Source organism: Scyliorhinus torazame, chromosome 4, assembly GCF_047496885.1.
Source record: "Scyliorhinus torazame isolate Kashiwa2021f chromosome 4, sScyTor2.1, whole genome shotgun sequence".
Classification (NCBI taxonomy): domain Eukaryota; kingdom Metazoa; phylum Chordata; class Chondrichthyes; order Carcharhiniformes; family Scyliorhinidae; genus Scyliorhinus; species Scyliorhinus torazame.
Window position 1 is genome coordinate 70382425 of NC_092710.1, and position 12331 is coordinate 70394755.

Consider the following 12331-nt stretch of genomic DNA (forward strand, 5'->3'; position numbering starts at 1 on the left):
CTTGGCTCGACATATATTAAAGCAGGAACATTTGGATATTTTATCAATCATAATAAAAGTGATAATTTAACAAAGCTTTTCAACTTCGGGAATAGGGTCACATTATTGTATTTTGTTTGTTAGTCAGTGACACTGGCGATCGACAGAGAAACCTTACAGAAAGGTTAGCAGAAACCTCTTTGTGCTCAGAGTTGCTTTGAGCATGGCATATTTTGTCTCACAGTATGGTCAAGGGAAGATAGGAGAGCTTTTGAAGCCGGCATATGAAATGTGTATGGAGAATGAGGAACGCAAGTTTGGAATATTTTGATTGATTTCTCAAAAATTCGAGAACTGATCGAGTGGATGAAATGGCCTGCAGTGATTCAATACACTTCTATTCGTTTCGGATGGCACTTCAATTCCAACATTATTTCTCTTTATAACTTTCCAGATTAGCAACATGCCGACGGGACATCTACTAAACAGTGTATGAAAGACAAGCGTGCAGCAAGTTAGATCGCCTGGGATGCAACAGTCACCCATGCCATACAAGTTAACCCTGTCTGCATGGCCTCTTCCATCGCATAATTATTCACCGTTGTTTGATGTGGAACGTTGCCCACGACCATAAGTCTGGAACACGTGGAAGAATAAGTAGGCTATCTGGCTCGTCGTGGTGCTCCTCCATTCAGAGGGATCGTGGACATTTGCTGGCACGGAATTCTCTTGTCCCATCGGACGAGACCCCTCCACCCCTTCATCCCCCTCATATCCGCGGCTTTTGCGATGGTGTGGTACGTCTTCAATGGGAAAACCCATTCCTAGCGGGAGGAGCAGCGAATGCCTCTGACAACAAACAGATGCTGCCACCCGCCACCCAGAAACGGCGGGAGGCTGGAAGATCCCATCCAATGACTGACCTGAAAAAGGACTGGATTCTCTGATCACCCAGCCGCGTAGTTCTCTGCATCACTGAATGTTTTTCCGAATGAAATAGAGAGGTTTCCAGACTCTCAATATGTCAAGGGGAATGGACAGAGCGTGGGCATATGACGTTAAAATAGGGAATCAGCCATGGTCACATTAAATAGCGAAATAGGCTCCAAGGGCCAAGTGGCCTATTCCTGCTTCTATTTTCGGTGTCTCTATTTTGAAAATTTTGCATTGGTTGTAAACTTCATATTCTCATGACTATTTTGGGAAAAAGGATACTTTTAATTAGATCCTCGCTAACAATCTTATATTGATACTCTCTAATAGTGTTCTGCTGGAGGAAGAATCCTTCCCAAAAATCGACTGAAATGAAAGGCTGGTACTAGTTTCTACAATTGGTAAATATTTATAAGGTGTTGGCACTGGTAATGTATGAGCACCTAGAAAATTTAGGACCAGAGGGCACAATCTCAGAGTAAGGGCCACACATCTGAGACAGAGATGAGATGGCATTTCTTCCAGCAGTGGCCAATGAGTCTGTGGAATCGTTTACCGCAGAGAGCTGTGGAGGATGAGTTATTCTTTAACTTTGTTCAAGGCAGAGATACATTTATTTTGAATCAGTAACGGAATCAAAGGATAGGCGATAAGGCAGGAAAGTGGAATTTAGGATTATGGTTGGGATTCTCTGTTCCGCCCGGCAGCCCGCCCCTTCCCGTGGGTGTCCAGGCAGCATGGGATAGCTTCATTGGGAATTTCCACTGACGACGACGGCCTTCATTGGCAGGAAGTTCCATGGGTGAGATTCTCTGTCCCAACAGCACCATTTTCTGGCGCGGCATGCCCCGCCATCAGCAGGATGTTCTGTTCCCACAGCCGGCCAATGGGGTTTCTCTGAAGTGGAGGATCCCGCCGACGGAGAATCACACAGGTTTACCACTCTCTGAATCAAAGGCGACACGGTAGCACAATGGTTAGCACAGTTGTTTCACAGCTCCATGGTTCCAGTTTCGATTCCTGGCCTGGGTCACTGTCTGTGTGCAGTCTGCACGTTCTCCCTGTGTCTGCGTGGGTTTCATCCGGGTGCTCTGGTTTCCTCCCACAGTCTAAAGTTGTGCAGTTTATGTAGATTGGCCATGATAAATTGGCCTCAGTGTCCAAAAATGTTAGGTAGGTTTCTTGGGTTCCGGGGATAGGGTGGAGGTGTGAGCTTGAGTAGGGTGCTCTTTTTAAGGGCCGGTGCAGATCCGATGGACCGAATGGCCTCCTGCACTGTAAATTATATGATTCTAAATGTAACCAGCTCGGTCCTAAATGGTCCACGCCCAATTCTGAGACTCTGACCCCTTATCTGGAACCCTGCCCCAAAGCCCTAGCCACAACATCTCTGCATTTACTCTGTCCAGTCCTCTGAAAATGTGAATGATTCAATGACATCACCTCTCATTCTTCCAAATTTCAGTGAATACGTGCACAGTCGACCCAAACTCTCCTCAGATGGAAATCCTTCCATCCCAAAAATCATTCTGATGAAGCTTTGCTGTGTTCCGGCTGTGTCAAGTATGTCGTTTCTTAGTTAAGGGTCTAAAACTGCACACAGTACTCCAGGTTTGATCTCACCAAAGCCCCGAAAATCTGCATTGACATATTCCGTACTCAAGCCCTCTTGCAATGAAGGTTAACCTATCATTTCCCTTATTAACTGCTTGCTCTAGCTTCTCGCTTGCTTTGAATGACTGGTGTACTCGGACACCCAGGTCCATTTTACCTCAACATATCCCAATCTAATACCATTTAAATAACACTCTACCATTCTGCTTTCCGTCCAAGTGTATAATTTCACCTTTCTCCACACGGTACTGCATCCGTAATGTATTTGCCACTCACACAACTTGTCTCAATCACCTTGAAGCCTCTTAACATCCTCCACAGCTCTCACATTCCCACAAATGTTCGTGTTGACAACAAACTTGGAAATCTAGTTTTTCCTTCCCACATCCAATTCATTGATGCATCTTGTGAATAATTGGGATCCAAGTACATATCCCTGTGGGACTCCATTGATCACTGCCAGTTACTTCAAAAAATTCCAGTTTATTCCTGCACTTTGTTTCATATCTGTTAAATAATTTGCACCCCATGCCAAGTTAAAGTGAATAATATAGAGGCATGTAAGGGGGAACGAGAGAAGCATATGAGGGGAAGCAAAATAAGGAACACGGTAATAAATTCAGGTAAGGAAAGCTGGGAGAAGGCTCGATTGACTTATAATCAGTTGAGACTGATGCGTCCACAAGATGATAGCATATGGTGGAGGAATGATACAGAAGCGTATATTTTGCCCTGAACAAATGTATTCGTCAAACAGCTCAGTGGACACAAAGATTGGTTATTTCTGCACCGATTTCACTATGTGATGCCACAAAGTGTTAGGAAATCGCCACTTATGTCAGTTCTCATTTGTTTGCCGCCTGGAATCTATGACCCTGAATTACTCTTCCCAATTTTATGTGGTTTAACACTACAACTACATTTAAACACACTTGGTCGCCGCCGTACGCGTGAGCACGCACTCCATAAGTCTCTCTTTTCTACTCAGAGTATTTAGTAAACTGCCTTTCACTAGTTTTTGCTACCGCCCTGTAGACATGCTGGAAAGTCAAACACTTGATATTGACCCTTAGCATCGAACCCAGATAATATTTTGAATCTATCTTGTTTCCTATTTTCTTTCAAATACACGAACACACTTTTCTTCCACATTCCCAAAACGTTATAAACGCCTTTTGTTTGTCAATGCGATATTTCAGAGTTGATCTTTCTAGCGGCATACTGGTGGTTACTGGAATATTATGAAGGCACTTGCATAGGAACACAAAATGCTCAATGCTCTGACCCTGCGTGGCTGATCGGATTGTGATAGCAAATACAGTTTCCTCCAATTAAACTGGTACTGGGGAGATATACGTATTATGTTACATTTACAGAATAACTGGGTTCGGTACAGAATATAAATATAGATAATCATTGAGTTACAATCCAGATGTGAAACCTAATTAGTTCAACACAAAAATAATTAAGATGACAGGGCATGTGATGCATTGAGGATGTAGCATGTTGGAATTGATGGATACAGTGTGATCAATGGAAACATAAATGTAGTAATGTTGAGTTCGATTATAGTACATGGTGGAGGAATGAGACAGAAGCGTACAGTTTTCCTTTTACAAGTTTGTTCTTCAAACATGTCAGTGCAGTTACAACCTAGCCTGGACGAGGGATGTTGGATGTATCACTGCCAGGTTTGCGATAACAATAATATTGGAAGCAAGTGGTGAGGATGACAGTCTACAGAGCGTGAGTGGGAAAAACTTGGCAGATCGAATGTAACATAGGAAAATGGGAGCTATGCACTTTTGTAGGAATATTAAAGGAGTTGAATATTATTTAAATAGAGAATTGCTGCAGAAAGCTGCAGTACAGAGACATTTGGGGATTCACATGCATGAGTCACACAAAGCTGGCATACACATTCAGCAGGCAACTGGGAAGGAACGTTGTATGTTTGTATTTATTTCAAAGGGATTGGAGCATAGAAATAGTTAATTCTTGCTATAAGGAAACAAGGCACTAATTAGACCGTAACTGGAATATTGTGTATAATTTTGCTTCCCTCATCTGAGGAAAGATACCATGGCATTGGAGGCCGTCCAGAGAAATTTCACTGGGTTGATCCCGCATACAGAGGGATTTTCTTATGAGGAGACGTTCAGTAGATTGGGCCTATACGCATTGGTGTTTAGAAGAATGAGAGGCAACCTTATTGAGACAAATGGGATTCTCAGTGGGCTTGACAGGATAGATGTTAAAAGGATGTTTCTTATTGAGAGAGAGTCTAGGACCAGAGGTAATGATCGCAGAGCAAGGGGTCTTCCATTCAAGAGAAAAAATGAGGAGTACTTTCTTCTGTAAGAGGGTTGAGAATCTGCGTAATTCTTTCCCGCATAGTGCTGCAGAGGCTGGGTCGTTAAGTATATTAAAGGCTGAGCTAGACCAATGTTTAATCAGTAATGCGATAAGGTGGTACAGCGGGTTTGAGGGTTATCCCATCATATCATTAATGATCTCATTGAATCGTGGAGCTAACTCAATGGGCCGAATGGTATGTGTCTGCTCTCATGCTATATGGCTACCATCAGTTCAGCAATAACATTTCAGTTCAGCATACAATTGCAGCGAAGCATGATTAATGGTTTAGTTTGGATCCACATTCCTGGATAATTAGTTTTCAAAAACGTTGGCTGTTTGGGGGGCGAACGTTTTTGGCTGGGAGATGCATGCGTTGGAGAATCTTGATCGGTTACATTTATTGTAAATGGAAGACTTTGTTATAGCAAGCGTTGCTGTAACGCTTGTCCTTGTTCTGCTTGAATACACCGTGAGTGAGCAGCTTTAGGCAGAAGACGCAGACAAAGTGCTCCAAGTGGAATCTCATCCCATGGCTGTAATGCAGCGTCCATTGATGGGCTTTTGACATCCATTGCACAACGACCCCTGCCGCTGGTGATAGTTCAACTCGCAGTAGGGCATTCCACAGACCTGAAATAAACTGCCGCTCAAAAACGGGGTGAGGCAATCCTAGGTTGGCAACAAAACAAGGGAAACGTTATCAGTTGTCCTTGAAAGGCATTACCATCACTAAATTCGACATCCTACGGGTTGGGTAGGGGTACCATTTAGCAGCAACTGAACCAGTCTAGTCATATGAAGACCATGTCTGCCAGAGTATATCATGGGGTAGGAAACCTGCGGAGCGCAACTCACCTCCTGACTCTGCAAGACCTATCATCTATAAGACACAAGTCAAGAGTGCGATGGAATACTCTCCACTTGCCTGGATGTGTGCAGCTCCAAGAATACCAGAGAAGGTCAACACCATCCAGGACAACACAGCCCCGCTTGATTTCACCCCTTCCAGAAATATTCTGCCACCACCGTCCTACAGTACCAGCCTTGTGTACCATCTGCATTATCTACAAGAGTCCTCAACAGTGCTTTCAGGTAGCACTTCCACAGCAATAACCTGCACACAGTAGCTCAGATTGGGTTCCGGCAGGATCACTCACCTCCGGACCTCGTCATAGTCTTTCTTCAAACATGGAGAAAGAGCTGAATGTCAGAGGTATAGTGAGACTGACTGACCTTGACATCAAGGCAGCATTTGACCGAGGTTGGCATCAAGGAGCCCTTTCTAAACTGGATTCATTGGCGATCAGGTGGAAAGCTCTCCATTGTTGAGAGTCATACCTGGCACAAAGGAAGCTGGTTGTACAGTTGGAGGTCAATCATCTCAGCTGCAGGACATCACTGCAGGAGTTCCTCAGGGTAGTGTCCTGGACCCAACCATCTTCAGCTGCTTCAATAATGACCTCCCTTCCATCATAGGGTCAGAATTGGGAGTGTTTGCGGATGGCTGCACAATGTTCAACACCATTGGGGCGTGGACGTCGCTGATTAGGCCAGGATTTATTGTCCGTCTCTTGTTACCCTTTAGAAGGTGGTGCTCAGTTGCCCTCTTGAACCGCTGCAGTCCTTAAGTTGTAGGTCCATCCACCATACTAGGAGTGCGGGAGTCACATGTAGGCCAGACCAGCTAACGACGGCAGATTTCCTTCATTAAAAGACGTCAGCGAACAAGATGGTTCTTATGACAATGAGCAATGGTTTCGTGGTCTTCGTTAGACTTTTAATTACCGATTTTTAAATGGAATTCCAATATCACCATCTGCTGTGACAGGATTGTTCTAATGCTCTCGGGTCTGGGGACAATTCCCATCACGACAGATGGTGGAATTGGATTTCAATACGTCTGTAGAATTAATGATGATCATAAAACAATTTAAAATAACCATCTGGGTCACTATTGTTCTTTAGGGAAGGGAATCTCCTCTCCTTGTCTGTGAGTCCAACTCCACAGCAATGTAGTCGACTCTTAAACGGCCCAGCAAGCCATTCCATTCAAGCGCAACACAGGTATGGGCAATAAAGATTGTATCAGCCAGTGGTGCTCATCCCATGAAGGAATACATAGAAACGTAGAAAACAGGAGATGGTGATGCCATTCGGCCCTTCGAGACTTATTCGATTTTCATTACGATCATAGTTGATCATCCAACTCACTAGGCTAATCCCGCGTTCCCCCACATTCTTTGATCCCCTTCGCCCAAAGGGCTATATCCAACTGCTGCTTGAAAATATACTATTGGCCTGTGGTAACGAATTCCACAGGTCGACCACTCACTGGCTAAATAGGTTTCTCCTCATGTCTGTCCCAAATGGGCTACCGCGTATCCTCAGACTGTGACCCCTCGTTCTGGACATACGCACCATTGGGGACATCCTTCCTGCACCGACCGCATCTAGACCTGTTGGAATTCAATAGGTTTCTAAGATCCCACCCCTCATTCTGCTCAACTCCATCGAATACAATCCTAACTGATTCAAGCTCTCCTCGTGTCAGTCCCACCATCCCAGGAATCAGTCTGGTAAACATTCGCAGCACTCCCTATATGTCAAGAACATCCATCCTCAGATAAGGAAACAAAAACTTCACACAATATTCCAGGTGTGGCCTTCCCAAGGTCCCCTATAATCGCAGCAAGATATCCCTGCTCCTGTACTCGAATCCTCCTGCTATTAACGTCAACATACAATTCGCCTTCTTTGCCACCTGTTGTGCTTACCGTCAGTGACTGGGATGCAAAAGTAATCAATCTTTCTGGAAAAAAACTCAAATTAACATCCGTATCCAGAGCATTCAATCCATTTTGGAACGCTGTCCATGTCAAATTTCACATTACAAGTTACATGGCCCGACTACCCGCACTGATTCTAATAGCTTCTCTTTAACTACTCAGTGGTTAGCACGTCTTTTCTTTAGAAAGCGCGGATCTAATTCCGGCCTTGGGAGACTTTGTGGAATTTTCACTTGCTCTGGGCATTCTGCATAATTTCCTCCGATTGCTCCGGTTTCCTCTCATAGTCCAACAATGGGGTTAGGTGGATTGGCCACTCTAAATTGCCCCTAGTGTCCAAATATGTGCCTGTTTGGATTAAAGAGTGGGTCAGGGTAGTGTGCCCTTTCGGATAGTCGTTACCGACCTGATGGGCCGAATGGCCTCCTTCTACGTTGTTGGGATTCTGTGATCTATAATTATATTCTGTGATCTATCAATTCCATCACATATTTTATTAGGCGCAAAATGTAACAACTCGGAGAATTCATGTCTGAACAGAAATTTGCGAAAACGAAATTCAAATATTTAATCACGAGCTAATCCTTCATCAGGTGAGTGAAGAGGTACGTTACACAACATACATAGACAAAGCCAATGATGCAAGATGATACTTTGAAAGCAAATATTTGCAGGTAACTAACTCTTTAGAGGCCCAGCCGGTGCGACTGTAGAGAGGGCTTATCACCGGTTAAAGAGGTGTGAATTATCTCAAGCCAGGACAGTTGATAGGATTTCGCAAGCCAGATGGGTTAAAGGTAGTGAGGCATGAATCACACTCGTGGGACGCGGCCAACGTTTTCTACCTCATATGAAGCAGGAAAGGATGTCCCGAGGCGTGGTACATTGGCGAAACCATGCAGATGCTGCGACAATGAATGGACGGATATGAATCATAGAATCATAGAATTTACAGTGCAGAAGGAGGCCATTCGGCCCATCGAGTCTGCACCGGCTCATGGAAAGAGCACCCTAACCAAGCCCACCCCACCCTATCCCCAGACCCCAGTAACCCTACCCAACACTAAGGGCAATTTTGGACACTAAGGGCAATTTAGCATGGCCAATCCACCTAACCTGCATATCTTTGGACTGTGGGAGGAAACCGGAGCACCCGGAGGAAACCCACGCAGACACAGGGAGAACGTGCAGACTCCGCACAGACAGTGACCCAAGTCGGGAATCGAACCTGGGACCCTGGAGCTGTGAAGCAATTGTGCTAACCACTATGCTATCGAGCGACAATTACCAGGCAAGAATGTTCCCTTCCAGTCGGAGAACATTTCACCAGTCAAGGACATTCAGCCTCTGTTCTTTAGTTAAGCGTTGTCCCAGGAGGCCATCAGGGCGCATGATAACGCAGAATCGCCGAGCAGAAACTGATAGGCAAGTTCTGCACTCAAGAGTACATCCTCAACCGGAATCTTGGATTCATGTCTCACTATTCTTGTCTCAGATGGTAGTCGGGGGGGGGGGGGGATGGGGGGGGGGGGTTAAATGTAGTGATACATGAATCCACGATGCAGGTTGAGGCCGTACTCAGCAACCAAGCAAAGTCCTCCAGCAACACGTCACAAAAAAGCTACTTGTAACACCAAGAAAAACAGGGTAACATGCTTGGTAAATGCCATTGCATGCAATTTCTCCTCTAAGGTGCACTCTATCCAGATTCGCTGGCTCGAACATCTAGATGTCCCTACCTGACTTTATGTTTACTTCAACCATTATAACCTTTCAAAAATAAATATCGAAAATGCGAGATAAACTCAGCAGGTCCAGCAGCATCTTTGGAGAGAGAAATAGAGTGACCGTTTCGAGTATGTGTCACCCTCTGAGAAGACCAGCTTAACAATGACTACTCGAGATCATCAATAAATGTCACTCTACCATTCCATAAAAACATTTAAAAAGGGAAATAGCATGGATTGATTTCAACAAATCTCGTTGCATTCACAGAGAGAATGGAATGGGTGGATTTCTGATTTTTTGATGGGGGAGGAGGAGGCTTACGCTCAACCTAAACATTAGCATGGACTAAATAGCAGCTTCTGCGCTGTAGGCTCTATCGAGTACTGAGCTGAGAGCAGTTTTCATCGCCAGTTCGTGCAAATAAATCTGTACAATGTGGTTCAGAATAGGAACATCTGCCCCTGGAGCATCCTAATATGCTACGCTAATGCCACCAACAATGATATCTATGCTACAAAGGACAGCGACATATATAATAGCGCAAATTCTGATCAGGCACATTACAGCCTCAACATCAGGCCCAATATTGAGTTCGACAACTTTAGACGATGACCTTTTTTCTTCATCTTGACCACTTTTTATTTATTTCTTTTGTTTTTCCTTTCGTAATTTACCCACTGCTCCCGCAGAAGACGGTCTGTCACTTATTTCTTTGTTTTGCTTCCCACCCCCGTTATCTTGTGTCGGTGACATCTTTGCCAATCTCTCCTTAGCTCCGTCGTATCCCTGACCCCCCTCACCGCCCCATCCCACCTCTCCCACTATACAATCTATCACATTTCTATCCCTCTTCTGCTCTGAGGAAGTCCCATGGATTCGAATCGTTAACTCTGATTCCATCTCCACAGGTTCTGTCAGACGTGCTGAGTATATCGAGATTTTTCTGTGTTAAGTCGCCATTCCTGATCGATTTTCGACACAGGTCAAAAATATGAAACAGAGAGTTGAAGCGAAACACTTTTGCAGACACAGCAGTACCACCTTGGTGACTTGCTGAATACTCCATGCGGTATTCACGTCCATTGACTTCAGCAGTTGTATAACAGCCAATTACAAGAAATCCTTCTATTTTGTGCTCCTCCCTAAATACAATTTCACTTTAATTCGGAATCGGATGTGTATTTCCATCTGGCGTGCATTCCGCACTCGTTAAATATTTAATAGGCCCGTGCTGATGGTACACAAAAGGTATTGCCCTGGCGCACGTGCCACCCTTAGGGTCGCATATCAACCTGAAACCCAATCTGCCCTCTCGGGTGGATGCAAGAAATAGGGCACAGAGCAGGTCAGAGGAGAACGTAATCCCTCCGCTCACCGTCAGTGATGCAAACAATAAATTGGCGATCGGATTGCTGCTTGTGATATCTCTCAATGCGATATGTGGCACGTATTCACCTGTCTGCACCCCCCAATCTCCCTCCCCCCCAAAACCATCATCGATCATAACATCAAAAGCATTCTTCATAAAGCGGACTGGGGCGTGATAAGATTGTGCTTGCAACATAATTGCAAATCGATTTTTCTTCTTTGGGAACGCAGCAAGATATGCAAAATCTAAACGTGTTTCTTTTGATCAACGAGAACTTGCCTTGCAGACAAAGCATTCTGGGTGCCAGACGTTATTAAGCGCCGAAAGGTAGTTGTCCAAACATGGGCGATCACACCTGCCACACTTGGGAGAAAACTTGTTGGAAGTTGTCTTTCCGGCAATTGGCCTTCACGTTTTTCTCGTGGTATCCTAAGGGAAAGAGAAAAAAGCGCGTGATGCACGTTCTGAATAGCATAGATAACGAGGGAGAAAGTGGGCATGATAGAGATAAAGACGGGAAATTCCGAAATACCAGATCGTTAACTAGTTACGAATTATACCCAGCATTCAGCTCCATGAGCATGAATAGAATTATGTATCAGTTTTGTTAGGCTGGTCCAATGAGAGCTTATTTCCGTGGCGTGCCTGTCCCAGGTTCAAATTCAACCCAGAAACGTGAACTGCCGCAATCGACATCAACATTTCGGGTTAACCTCGGCAACCATCAAGTGAAAAGCATACATAATATCGGAGGTACTTACAATTAATCTATTTCATATCCAACACAACATGCATTACTCAAAATATTTCGGCCAACTGAGGAAAAGCTAGTCAGCCAAATATAGAATTACAACTTTTGTTCCGTAACCTGTGAGTCACGAACAGACCAGTTAGGAGCAGGAATCGACCATTTGGCACATTCAATAAGATCATTCATGGTCTGATTGGAACCTCAACCCCACGTTCCAGCTGACCCCGATAACCTTTCGCCCCCCTTGTTAATCAAGACTCTATCCATCTCTACCTTAAAATTATGAAAATATTCTGCTTCCACTGAGTTGAGGAAGAGAGTTCCAGAGACTCACGAACGTCTGAGAGAAAAACGTTCTCCTCATCGCTGCCTTAAATGGGCTACACGTTATTTTGACCCCTAGTTCTCGATTCTCTGTCAAGAGGAAACATCCTCTCCACATCCACCAATACCCAAGATCTTAAAGGTTTCAGGCACATCTGGAGCATATCCAAGTTTTTTTCCCCCCCTGTTCGGTACACTTCCAATTCCTCTACAAGATATTTTAAATTTGTGCATTATTGGTGTTGCTGCCCAGGGAAATACGTATTTCTTATACATGCCGTAAGGTGGCTTGTGCAGCCATCGGTGGCCCCTCTACCTTCCAGCTCGGGTTAGAACTCAACTAAAGAACTTGATAGCCAAGGAAGGTGCACTGCTCTGGAAACCAAACATGTGGATTATCAAACTGTCTGTTTGATCGATGATAGATGGCAGATCCTTCTGTCATGTGCGAATAGCAGGCAGTGAGAATGGGAGAGATAACTGGCCAGC